The sequence below is a fragment of the Osmia lignaria genome, chromosome 7, assembly GCF_051020975.1.
Source record: "Osmia lignaria lignaria isolate PbOS001 chromosome 7, iyOsmLign1, whole genome shotgun sequence".
NCBI lineage: Eukaryota > Metazoa > Arthropoda > Insecta > Hymenoptera > Megachilidae > Osmia > Osmia lignaria.
The window spans coordinates 9,428,613-9,443,109 of NC_135038.1; the positions used below are offsets into that span (position 1 = coordinate 9,428,613).

General features: G+C 37.8%; 1 protein-coding gene across 6 annotated transcripts in view; it reads left to right on the forward strand.

Annotated features, from left to right (window-relative positions):
* The window catches only part of LOC117604387 (tubulin monoglutamylase TTLL4), a 119,504-nt gene that overhangs the window by 69,471 nt on the left and 35,536 nt on the right, over window positions 1-14,497 (forward strand). The window lies entirely within an intron of this gene.

The following is a 14,497-nucleotide window of genomic DNA, read 5'->3' on the forward strand; positions in this document are numbered from 1 at the left end:
TTTCAAGAACTTTTCATCTTTTGATGTCAGATACATTCATTGCTATGGGTGGTTACATTTCAACTCTGTAATTCATAAAGTACCAAAAAATCGATGGTCGGTCAGAACGTGATGTAATTATGTAAAATCACATCTTAACGTGTCTCTTAGTTTTAATGAATCTCCAGTCTCCAAGATTCATAAGTACTAGAGGAGCTAACTAATTCTGCACCTGTCCGACATTAATTTTTTCTTAATACCTTCGACATCAATAATTGCTCATATTATAGAGGCTCGTCCACCCTTTCTTCAACTCAGCCCATTAGGACTCATTAATTCATTAGGGAACAGATTTTTCTTACACTCCAACTTGAAATTTAGTTAATTGAATTACAAGGGAAATTTGTACCAAATATATATAATTTTAGATAAAAAATAATTAGAGATTTAAAATTGAGAATCATGGCCTTCGTAATTAAATTTTTGTCTGATTCATTTATAAGAATTTTGTTAAGTACTTAACCTTTAAACAGCGGAGAGAATATTAATCTAAAGTTAAATGTATAATTTTTAAGCAAACGAGTTTCATACATTGGAAGAATAATTTTTCAAACAACCATATAAAATTTGGAATTAAAATTGCAACTCTCTCCATGGCCCGCTATGCGAGCGTATGGTAAAGAATGACTCAGGGACGTATTAACAGCAGTATGATAAGTATCCCAAAACAAAATTACTCCTTCATCTTATCGACTACCTTGGTGTATTTCGTTTCTTCAATTGCCTCCATTAAGTCTGTTGAGCGAGGAGGCAATTTCGAGGTCGACAATTGGAAACATTTGTCCCAGGCCGGGTCTTTACTCGAGTTTCAGCCGGAGGGTCCCGAAAATGGTAAGCGTGCATGGAACGTGGTGGTCGTGTGCGAGAAACGTGTGCGCCTTTTTCACGTCAGCATCCCCCGGTGCACCCTGGCCGGTTCCCTCTTTTCTGAGACCTCACCGGGTCCATGTAGCCCATCGAATGAAATTGGGCCTTATAACGGTCGACGAAGAAGCGTAGAGGACAAGGGGGAAAAAGAAGTCGTACCGACGACCAGTGTCGCCGAAACTGGCAATGAGAAGTTGGCCCCGAAGAAACGGAAATTGTGCCTTCGCCCGAAGGCGTATCGTGCTGTAATTTCGGAACAGAGAGACCGTAAATTACCTGCGGATGTGGTAATTTCTCGGGATCCACCCGGGCCACGTCCACTTGTGTAAACTCGCGCCAATGACAAGTCATTGAGGTCAACGATAGGGAAGGGGTTAAGTGGATTTAAAAGATTCCACGACGAGAGTGGCACCTCTTGAGGCGCGGGAAAAAAGCGCGGGAAAAAGATTGATGCCTCCTGCTCCAGAGGCGCGTTCGCAATTAACACGTATAGTGGATGTAGAAAGTTTCAAAGGATAAAATTTTGAATTACGGATTAATTTCTCGAAGAGTACAAGGAATACGAAGCTTAAGGTTGCGGTGTTAAAAAATAATTTCATTTTTATACGAATTTCTTCGCGTTTGCGAACACATTCCCCGGTCGTTTTATTAAACGATAAAGCAATCAGACCGACGGAACCGAAGTCGCCGGGAAGTAAACAAAATTTAAAAGCCAACCGAGCAGCCTAATAAAAGTGAATATCCACGGCACGCGGAATAACTGTAAATTGCACGACTCGAGTCGGACTCTCGATCCATCGATATTACGGGATATTAAACCGGCGACGACACGCAGATTATCCTGTACGGTCTAACAGCATAACTATCCCGGTTTTTCACGGTCCGCGAACGGAGATTAACTCGATTAAATCGAGGCAGAAAAGGCATGCACGCGTGCTGTGACTTCCATGCATGGACGAAGCTCGTTCTACCGGTCTTCTCCGCGGACCATCATTTCCATCGACGAACACAAACGACACGAGGATATCGGCTCGTGTGTCGACCTGTCACACGCCGGCGTGTCTCTCATCCTGACGAATCGCGTGTTAAAGCCACCACGGGAATAATGTCGCTTCTCATGAACGAGCGGAGACGCTTGAATACCCGCGGGACACGTTCCTATCTGCGATGAGATTTCCTTGAGAAAACGATTGCCTGCGAGCAATAACATTTAACTGCATGGGAACCTTCGAGATATATATTATGTAATTTTGCTGCTTTAACCCTTGAGTCTTTTTCGACCAAAAGATTAACGCGTTGATTTTTTAATTTTTAATCTTCTATTTCACCGACCGAGTGGTAACGTTTCTAATTAATTAGTTAGAAAAGCTCCTAATGATTTCACCACCCAAGTGGTAATTTCAAATTAAAAAAATTCCTAATGATATAGGTGATTCCAATGTCTTAATATCAAATTTTGTTGAATTTCATTTTTCACCCCTGGACCTTTTATTAACACTATTATTATTAACACGTTGATTTTAAAATTTTTTATTATTTTTTACTTCACCACCCAAGTGGTAATTTCTAATTAAAAAAATTCCTAATGGTATAGGTAATGAATTTTTATGGAAATTCCAGTATCATCCACATTGTTAATCCGTGTTAATATTAAATTTTATTTCTTAGTATTTGTTGTGATAAAAATTATATAGTTAGTCTGAGCCCACCTAGACGTGTTGAAATAGGTGTTTCAATAATAATTTTACTGTACTGGTTTAAAAGGCTGTATATAAGTTAGCTCGCAGCTACTATTATAATCTTGCGAAAGGAAAGGGTTGAAGCGAAATTACGGCGTTCGAACAGAGTTTGCTCTAGGCGAGCCGTGATTATAGCAACAGGGCACCGTGAAAAATTCTTCTTTCTCTGTTCACCACTTGTAATCGGTCCGGCTATCACGAATAAACGCCCTTGCCCGATTAAACGCGTATTCCTGAAATGTAGGCGTTAACCTGTTGCTCCGCTATAAATAGCCAGGGAAAAGAGGAACGTGTTATTAAGTCGTTGAAACGATATCACCCTTTCGTGCTGTTATTTTCTACTAACGTCATTCGTGTAACTAAGGCAGCCTGGCCCCCTCATTTTACACCCTGCCGGGAATTATGTAAATATTTATTAGTTCATAAATATTCTATCATCATTTCTATAATTATAATTTTTCAAATTATGATGGATTCTTTTTTAGAAATCATCAATTTTTTTATTTCTAATGGGTGATAATCTTCTTAATAATTCCTCCATTTGGTAACATTTTTAGTTTCTAAAAATTACGATATAAAATTGAAAATTATATGTGCATTTTTTAAGAAAATTATAATTTTTCTTTCAGTATTTATTTGGAAAAAATTTCCAAAGTTAAAAGACTTGGTCCATTCCAAATAAAAATTTTAATATTCATAGAGACTTCAGTTTTTTTTTTTTTTTTTTTTCTTTCTAATGTCTGGAGATGGAGATTTAGAAAATTTTTATTATGAAACTTTTTCTTCTTCTGTTATGCTACAGGAATTGGATCAAACATCTGGCAACCTTGGGATTATCAGATCCACAGGTTGGATAACGTTCAGTTTAATTGATAAGCAAACATTTTCTACCGGTCAGTTAATTAATTTCCATCTTTTACGGGTATATCAGAGAGAGGGTATATTATTTTCGATGGGTTTGGCGAGATAATTTGATTACATTCGGTTGCTCTACCTTTATGTAAGAGATTTTTGATAGTGGTAATGATTTTACCAGCATCCTTTGCTTTATTGAATATTACGTAAATTAATTTCTTAGAATACATTTCGTTTAATTAAAGAAACTCATAATGAATCACGGAAATATTAATGACTGGTTATTTATAATATTAGCTGCAGCAAGTACTGGGAATTTAATATTTTATATTATATTCTTTATATTTTATTTTGACAGTTCTTCGTTTAAACGATTCCAAAAAAAATACTGCAGTTCCATTGCTTACTCGACAAACTCGTAATTAAACATTTCTTCAATGTATGAGAATCTTTTATTAAAAAATTTAATTGAAGAAGTATTGATCATGATTGATCCAATACTCGCGGTTCGACGATTAATAATTGCACGAGTATCAAGCAATAATTATATATTATAGATTGCCTCGTAAACTTTGATAACTTGCATTTCTTTTCTTCCAAACAGCACATTATAAATTTAGATTCTGTTCCACGATACTCTGTTCAACTGATTTTAAAATACGCAACGATTGATCATGTTAATTGAAACGGCTGTATGTACACGAAATTACCCGCATTTAATTACGATTACGGTTTGATTAATTATCGATTGTAGCGATAAATTTTACCGAAGAATTCGAACATGAAATCGATACCTGAAGAAACATAGAAATTACACGTTTTGTTTAAAAATATAATTTAACGAGGTCAATTTCATAACTGGTTCAGTTTATCGAGTTGTTCTACGTTTTTTTTTTTAATTCACTTGGATGCATTGTTAACGTTGAAACACTTGGTTAATTACCGACAATCTTGATTAATTACCGTTGCATTGGTACATGAAAGTTTTCGAGGCATAATTTATGGATATACTGAAGAAACATGTTTAATACGTGTTTCAACATGTCAGAAGAAACGTTTGATGTATTATGTATATCATTCTTATACAAATAGATAATTCAAGTGGTTTAAAGATTTGAAGTCTTTTATAGGTGATTTGGATTTTTGCTCTCCTTTGTTTCATTTAATTTTAATTTGATTTTTAAGGATATGTAGGATAAATAAATTTTAAATGATGATGTTCTAAAAAATTATGTTTTATTTATATTTGGTCTGTGCCGACTTTTCAGACGAAATAAATTTTCTGGAGAATCATTAATCGTTTCTCATTCTTCTTGAAACAAAACCACACGGATCCTCTGTTTCCTTGAAACGAAATCTCGCAAACCAGTACATCGAGGATCTCGATGCTGATTCATGGTAAACCAGTTCGGAGACGGTTATTAAATTAGTCATTAACAAATAAGGGACAGACAGGGAGACAAGAGTAATTAGGGGACTGCATGAAATGGCATCGTTCAACGATACATCGATCAGTAGACGATGATTATCGGTAATAACCGATCGCTCGTTGCTCCTTTTAGGGAATTTTTAAACGACTGAATAATGAATGTTTAATAGTATGAAAGTTTGGAAATATTTGACTGATTGCTTTTAGAGCACAAATTTTTATCTCCCTTAACCCTTTCGTCAATCATTTAACCCTTTCAATAAGCCTTTAAACTAAGAGGAGTTTAAAATTTGTTTATAATAGGTAGTATAAGTCAATGGTTATAACTCTCTTTATTAGTAATTTTAATATTATAAAATATACAGCAGAACCAATGTAAAATTTTGACAATTTACTGTAGTCACTTTTAGGGTAGAAATACTTTGGGGTGGATGATCTTCATCCTTCTCTTTTTTTATTTAAAGGTGTAAAAAATACCCTTTTTATATGATAGTATACACTAAAAAAACTGAGAGGGATGTGGACATAGGTCTCAATGCACATGATGCACTTGGATGCACCAGATCGGATGCAGGATGCACCAGTGCATCTCCAGACCCTTGACGAAGCTAATTGCAATATTGCCCACTGTTAAACAGTACAAAATACATAATATTTACTATATTTACTATAATATTTAGTAAAAATTTGTGTAAAATAATTTCGATTTGCATCAAATGAAATGTACAAAATTTATTAATTTTTCTGCATAAAAAATAAGATTGCTTTCGAAATGATCTATTAGAATGATGGTTAGACCGTTTGTCTATGTCGCAATCTGTTGATTCCGCGTGCTAGCTGGCGTTTCGCTTCGTCCACAGGAGGCTTCGTTCACGCACGCCCACCGCGCGCGTCCATGACCACGTGTTCCACACGCTTCGTCCACACGCTGGTGCGTGCGTGCGTGCTTGTAGAGCTGTGTGGAAGCGTCGCTCTGCACGGAGTCTCGCTCGAGTCACACCTGCTCCTTTTTCCCACGAGATCGCTTTGCCCCCCAGCCACCACTCCTTCCTCGGACGTCCTCGGCCACCCTTGGCTCCTTTCGCTCTCTGACAAGCATCGACTCGGCCAGGGGCGGCGGAATTGACTCGTCCAACCTGGTGGAAATCCTTCCACTCTTATCTTCCTCTTTTGCCGTTGATTGGTTTTACGTCACGTTATGGAATCAGGGACACCAGGTCCCTGGATGAAATATATTATTTCTAATTTCGAGGACTGTTTTCACCCCCCCAATCAAATGATCTTGGTTTAATAAAAATAGTAGTGTTTTTTTTTAAATGCTTTGGCGCGAAACTTCACTTTCTGTATAATGAAAGGATTATTTAAAATTATCGTTTTGTTAATCAAAAGTGGAACAAAATTTCTGCTTGTCCTACTGATGTAAATTCCAGTGTGTATTTATCGCAAGATTGAATCGGAGATCGATAAGACTGCATCAAAATGCACCCGTTGTACGTTACATTCACGATGCAAATGACATACAATATTCCTGCTGTGCATTTCAGCTTGGCACCGATATTCTGCGTGTATCTGATGGAAGAAAAGAGATTGAAAGCGGCATCGAGACCACTCGTGGCTGTATATTAAATTAATTAATGAGTTTCAACTTTGTATGTCTCTGCACTCTGATGCACCGGATGCATCGAGTGCAATAGACGAATTGTAGCAAGTAGAAATATTAATGGAACATTAATATAGCCGTTCTTGTCAAAGCTTTCAGATACTTTTATTTTATTAGATCATAGTAAAAATGTTAATGAAGGATTGCAACAAATAGTAAATAAAGTTTCTGGAAGTTTTTTGAGAGATTAGTGGAGTTATTCAATATTTCAGAAACCCTTTCTTCCATCTGAAGGGGTTGAACGTGTTTCAAAATATTAGGCTTTTTATGTTTCATAATTCGCTATTTATTATGCAATAAATTAACAATTATAATGAAAATTTTTCATAAAATTTTCCAGCTAATAATTTACAGAAAGTTACTATTTCTATCATTTTCATATCAGTTCATTTTATAAAATCTCTTAATTTAATTTTCCAATATTTCTATAAAATAATGCGGGATGTATTTTATTTGTTACAAAAAGACTTAATTTTATTCTGTCCTCAATGCAACTAACTTTCATTATCACAAAATCAGGATCAGTAAATGAAACATAAAATTGATTTTTACTCCCTGATACGTATAAAAAGTTGCATTAATTAATTATCCAAAGATGGAAATCAGTTATTTATTTGCTATGATTTGTTCTGTTGATGAAACTCGACGAAATACCAGGGAAGAAAACTTTTCATTAACCGCTACGTTTTATGTCTCGAATACTCGAGATTCGCATCTGCGTTTCCATCGGGGCAGGCTTCTCTTATCATTAATGATAGAACGTATCCTGAAGACAAGGTACTCACTCTGAATCCACCATTCGGTGCGGGCATTTACTTAACAGAAGTAGATAAGTTCTGGTTACACAGATAAAGAAAACGATGCAGTGCGAATATAAATACTGGCTCATATTAGTAGGAATTTTATTATAAATTATTTGTCAAATATTTTGTGTTGCACTTTGAATTAGGTAAAAGTCATTGTTAATTGGTACCATAGATAATTAATATTAATTATGGTATAATATAAAATAATTATCGGTGAGGGTTGGTTAGTCAGCATGCTAATAATCTGCCTTTATTATTAATAGTATTCTCTATGATATTGCTATTCAATAATTGACATGTTTCACTGTCAAAATTACTAATTGAAATCCTTTAATTTTCAAAAGAAAAATCAGTGGCAAAGGAATTTTGAATTTTGAAATATCATCATAAAATACCTTCTGGCATATAAAAATACGAAGCACTCCATCAAGGAATAATTCTCTGACAAGACGTCATGATTTCCAGATTCCACAATTACTTATACCCCCCTGTTCGCTCCTTGTTACGTCAAACCCAACATTTGATTTAAATAAAAGAAAAAGTCAAGATGATCGTTAGTTGATGCTGTAACCCTAATTGCATCACATAACCAACACCATCAAATCTGTTTTCCTTACCTTCTTCTGCTCTGAGATTTTAATTATGGTCCTGCTTTTATGATTGATTGACGAAGGGTAGTTTTGAAATGATACACTTGAATTTTGTTGGAGCTTAATTGGTGGGATTAAAAGGTACTTAGATAATGATAGGAATCGGAAATATTTGCTTCGAGCTGTATTTTTTGTGCACTCTCATCAATTATTATTTTGACACGTTTTATTCGTGGCAGTGTAATCTTTCTCAATTTATATTCCTTAATATGCAATAACTTAACAAATTTAACCCCACGTGAAAAACATTCAATTTTATAATTTTTCCCGTATTAGCAACGCAATTTTGTATAAACAGTTTGATTTTAAAACAATGCCTAATTGAATCTCGGACGGCGGACCACGGAGAGAGCCCCAATTTTAATCTATTTCTATCTTCCACATCATTTTCATTTTATAAAGTTTCTAAAGGGTCAAATTGTAAGGCGTAGGGTTAATTGTGAACTGAAATATCTGTGCCCATATTTACAAGGGTGAGTCATTTAAAAAGAAACATCAGCAATAAGAGGAATGCTACCGAAAGGAGAGTAGCGTTTGTCGATTAGCTTCCGATTCAATCTTCGTATCAGAGATTGTGAAGGATCGAACGATGGTCCGAAAGCGGCGACCTTGGACGTTCAGCCTGGAAACGTATGGACACGTCCTTGGCTGCGAAATTTACGCCAACAATTAAACTCCACCTTGAGCGGAGAACGCGTCCTGCACCTGATGCCCTTTTTTAAAAGGCCTCCCCATGCCCTGGGTGTCCTTGACCTCCCTCTCTTCGTTCTTCTCCCTTGTCCGTGGTGAGCGCGGTTGCACGCGAAAGAAATCGACGGAATTCGCGCCCGCATTGCGTTTCAACGCTTCGAGCGAGTGCACACATGCGTGTACGCGAGGAAAATTTATTAAACAAAGATAATGCAGATCGTTTTACCGCTATATTGTCATCGATGTGCGTGTCAGCATCTCGTGTTCTCATCCGCCACATTTCCAATCGCGAATTTTTCCTCTACGAGACCCGTCTGTTATCGCTTCATCGTTCTTTTAATACCGAGAACTCGTTTCGTTGCATGACGCGAAAACGAATCACGAGGACAAGGTGTAAAGGCGCCTTGATTATTGGAATTAATAGGGGTCGTAAGGGAAAGTTGACGTCCTTCTTCAAGATAGAAATTTATATCTCAGTTATTTAAAATAATTGAACTTATTCTAGACAAATTTGTATGTACAGAGGATGTCGTGTAGCTGGTGGTAAAATTAGAGAAAAGGTGGTTGTATATGAGAAATAAGGAATATTATTTCTTATGAAGCTTTGTTTCTCATAATTCATTTTAATGAGATTTATTAATGATATTACATTAATGATATTATAAGTGATATTTAATTGATTTTCTAAATATCCAAATTACTAATGTTATCACCTGTTACACTTTTCAATAATATTATAATGAAATTTATAAGGGGTGAAAGTAAGATCTAGAAGCTTGCCAAATTAAAAGTATCTGTCTGAATTGTTGTTTTTCCTACGAGTCATCGCACTTTCAAGAAACCAATCCGATTCGGCACTGTCCCCGAAAAAACTGACAGGTTCGTAATTCGTCACGAGCTGTTAAGGTTGTCGACCGCCATATTCTCGCTGCTTTAGCCATAGAATCATTAAAGTAATTTTCATCTCTTTGAAAATAATTCTTAATTGTAAACTTGATGGTTGCATGAAGGGTCATAGAGACGAAGTAGAAATTAACTTAGGAACTTGTGTAAAAGAAAATAGAATTGTGTTGAAAGCAGGTAGCTGGATTGGAAAGTTTTGCATACAAATGGTTCACCAACATCAAAATATTTTTCTAAAGTGAAAAAAACTTGGGTCTGTTTTGATACAACTCTTTCGGGAGGCCAGAACAAACATTCTGTTTTGCAAATCATCTATTTTCGATTGCAGCGTATTTTGATAACTTTATTTGGGCAATCAAGGAGGGGAGATTGATGCGTTGATAGGTTCGGCAGGAGAAAGAATTTGATGAGTAAAAGGAAGGGTTAATAATTGCGAAACTGATTGAGTGAGAGGGTGAGACTTGAACAAAAATACTGAAAATATTATTACACTATTTATTTCCCTTGTAAATTTCTAATAAATTATCTTAATAATTTATCTTTAAAAAAATGAAATAGAATTATTAGTTGAAATTTGTAATTAAAATTCATTTCTTTCAACTATAAATTCTTATTTATGTGTATAAAACAATGGTATCTTAACGATAGCAATTTAACACGAGAATGTACGTATCCTCTTCAGCGAAAGGGTTAATAATCCTCCATTTTTCATCTTCCATCATGTCTCACCGGGTACCATCATCCTTACCCGAAAAGCCATTAATTCTCTTAACCAGCTTCCCCGTTTCCAATACGCTTTGGATGTTCGAGTTCCATCATCCGGACAGCCATGTCTTTCTATCAACCCTCCCCACCCATCGGTGCCACCCGAATAATGATCCCTCAACCCGTTCGCCGGGGCCCATCTTTGAAAGTAGTTGTCCGGTTAAAAAGCAGGAAGAAACATAAGAGAATGACGATACGAGGCACAGAAGAAATTCGATTTGTCGGAGAAGGGCCAGGAGGGGTGCGAAGTGGATCGACCGCGATGCCTGTCGAGCATACGGATCGATTTTACACGTGCAATACTTTTTGATTACTATAGGAAGGGAAGGTGTAGATGGTGGGGTTCCCTCTGTGTCTCTCGGTGCCGTGGCTTTCCGTGCCACAGAGGGGGTCATCGAGGGGGGACTTTGCCCCCACAAGTGGCTCCCCGGTAGCGCCGTCGCGCACCTGCCGCTTATTCCCACGCCGAGACTCACGTTCGCCTCATCTTTCCTCTGTTCGTGCTTCCCTCACCTCTCCTTCCCCTTCGTTTCTCTCTTCGAGTCCTCTTTTCTCTCTCCCTTCACTCCTCCACCTCCTTTTGCTGCTTCGTCTTCAGCAACGATTCTCTCCCCCTCTGGCCCGTTCGACCCTCTCGTCAACGCCGGCACACGTGTGCACCACGGGCTACGAGGGGGAAACGGGCACGCTTATTTATTTTTAGATATTTTCGGACCGAGATACGCACCCTGAAGAGTAACCACGGAGCTCCGCTTAAATGGAGGACACTTGGCCGATGGACGCTCTTTTCTTTCTACAACGATAAATTAATGAAATTATTCAAATGGTTATCCATATGGTTATTATATACAGAGAATTAAATTATAGAATCGTGGCTCTCTCCATGGTCCGCCGCGACGCGTCGTCTTGGGGGTCTCTCCATGGTCCGCCGTCAGAGGGTTAATAAACGCGTTACGTATATTATATTTCTTACTTTTTTAGAGCAAGGATCAATCATTATATACGTTACCCTAATCGGTGAAATATTTAAATTTACATGCTGGTCAAATGATAGTCATCAACTGTCCATGAAATTGTCAGGAACATAATTTCACCCCGGTGCCATTGATATTTATCTACAGATCACTATAATTTCTCCCGGATTATGCTGTCACTTTCAGAAATATAATTCCATGCCATCGGAATCCTATAGAAACTTTTTACCACCGAGAATCATCCCTTCGCCAGTGATCGTGTTATAAATCAATAAGGTAGAATTTTCTCGTTTATAAAGACACTTCCCCGGAAAATGATCAATTATCACTCGCATCCATTTCTGCGAACAACTCGGCAGTTAGGTTCGTTTCGTTAAAACGGATTGCAAGGGAGGAGGGAAAAAGGAGGACGGTGGGGAACACGCGAACCGAGAGAAATAAAAGGGCACAACGAGCAAAGTGGAACGAAGAAAACGAACACCTCGACGCACAGGGATGTCTGGTTAGGAATTCTGACGGGTTCTTTCGTCGAAGAAATCCAATACTTTGACGACGTCTGGTCGCGGTCGAACGATCGTTTTGTTTGACGTACAACCACCAATGGGACCGATATTCGAATCCGGATTCTTGCGGATGGAAACAGGGACAATCATTTTTTCGTCATCTTATTTCAATAATAAATTCGTTTGAAAACAAACCGGACGAATTAACTCGTCTGGAATCGTTCTTACATATCAAATAGTTGATTTATGAGTGTACGAAGTCAAGTACAATTTCATAACAGAAAAGTATCTCGAAATGGCACTTATGGTACATGAATTTAAAGCTTAAAACTTCACAAAAAAGACTGTATAAACCCTCTGTTAATATTCTTAATACAAGATGAGTAGTTGTGGATTGCAACGAACAATGAACATCGATGCAAGGCCTAACATCGAACACAATAATTCCTAATTAATCGACCTAAATATATAAATATACAGTTATTTATTTTTCCATATGGTCGATGGGAACTTTCACGTCAGCTTGAAAAAAGGAAGTAACAAAAATTTAATTTCCATCAGTAATGGTCCCCCTTTCCATTCCGTTCGACCAACAAAATCACTACAAGCCACGTATTCAGGCATTCCATTGTCCATGGTTAGTGTTCCCCCTTGGACGATGGGTCGAAATCAGTACAGGAATCCCGCATCACCCCTATTGTCGTTCGTCAACCCCACGCGAGGGTTGTACGCCATGACAAGTGGCATTGTGCGTTCCGAGGGGGGAGCTCGTGGTGCACAGGTGCAGCAGACCTGCGTAAAGTGCATAATGTAAAACGGTGAATGGAAGAAGGGGAGTGAAGGAGGAACAGAGAGAGAGATAGAGTAAATTGTGTTCACAGATGTACAAGGAGCCCTCTCTGTAGGAAAATTAAGGCCCTTTTAAATGGGGAGAAAGGGAGACGGCTTTCGCGGCGTGTTTTTAAACGAAAGTTTCCCAAAGGCTGATTTCTTTTTTCTTTTTCGTATCTTAATATTTTACCTCGTCCTGATAGCTCGAGTCGGTAATGACCCAAATTACAATGGTATTGATATATTGGAAAAATTATGTTCAGATGTTGTTAAAAAAAATTCCATTGCAAAGGGTTAAATCATATTTGTCGACGAAAACGTTCTGTGGTTGAAATCGAGGACGAGGAAGGTTTACAAGCGATCCCATCAGAATGGCAGTCTTATTTGCCAGCAAACTATTGTGATCCCTCGTGAAAGAGACGACGCAATTGGGGCCCCATCGAAGCGAGGTTGCGATTGGTCGAAACGAAAGAAGAGAGGTTCGGGCCTTGCCGTTTTACCACACCTCCGATGATCGTTGCTTAGACGGGATTGGCTGGTCACTTGGGTCCTTTCAGGGCCCCCCGTGTTCCTTTGTTCCCCTCCTTTTTCTGCTCCCTCGGCCCGGCTCGCGTTCTATTGCCCTCCACTTTTCTTTCGATTTGTTCGACTTTGAAACTGTTTGACCAGGGCTTTGGCCTCGTCCCTGCTTTGCTCGACTGCCTTTCTCTTTCCGTCGCGTTCATCATCATTATCCTGCTCGTCATTATTTCCGTGGACCACGACGCGTGGTAACCCGCTAACGTGATCCTCGTCATTTTCATCGTAATTACCTGGCACGTCCTTCTGTACTTTCGATGCCCTCCGGCTTCATCAAAACAATTCGACGAAGATTATAATTTAATGATGATTGATATTTTTAATTAATCAGATTTGTCATTTTCGATATCCTTATGGATAGTTCGATTAATCTTCGTTCTCTAAATTCGGCCTCTCTCCATGGTCCGTCATCCGAGAGTTGAATATCGTTTCATCTAATTGACGAGTAAAAATGAGTTTTCATTTGGATAAATTAAAAAGTAATTACTTTATCATATAAATTATTACCTGATTTAAATTTCTACCCCAATTTGCAAGTCTCTATTATAGAAATTATCAGAATATCAAGACCTACCATATCTAATTTCAATATCTCGAAGAAACTTATATAATAATCGAGCATCGTTGGTATCGATGCATCGGATCGATGATTAAGTAAATGTGCAGCGACGAAAAAGGATCTGGCTGTCCGAAGATGGATCGGAAAGCGGCGAAGATGCCATAAAAGTTAACAGAACGCCTGGAGGAGAAACAATGACCAGGATAAAAAATGTGCAACAGCGCGTTTCGAGTTGCGATAATTCCCGAGGCGCGTGTTACACCGGAGCCATGCGGTTCTTTTCCTTTTTACTAAATTTATGGGCACAACGGCTCTCTCGTACGAGGCGAATTTGCACAATTAAAAGGAAAAAGCAGCCCCCGGACTCTGGGGACGTGAATATCGTTCCACGGTAACCAGCCAAAAGAGAAAAGAGAAGAAATCGAGAGAGTATGCGAGATCTTGAAGAAAAGAATATTTGGAACGCATACTATATTGTATTGAACATTTTTCAATTTGATCGATTGATTTTCAATCAAAATTTAATTAAAATTCTATTCTATATTATATGCTTCTTATAAATTAGACAGGGGAGAATTATTTTCAGCTTCGCATTTGTTATTTTATTTAATCAGTGTCAGCATTCACTTTCTTTGCATTTAATCTTGA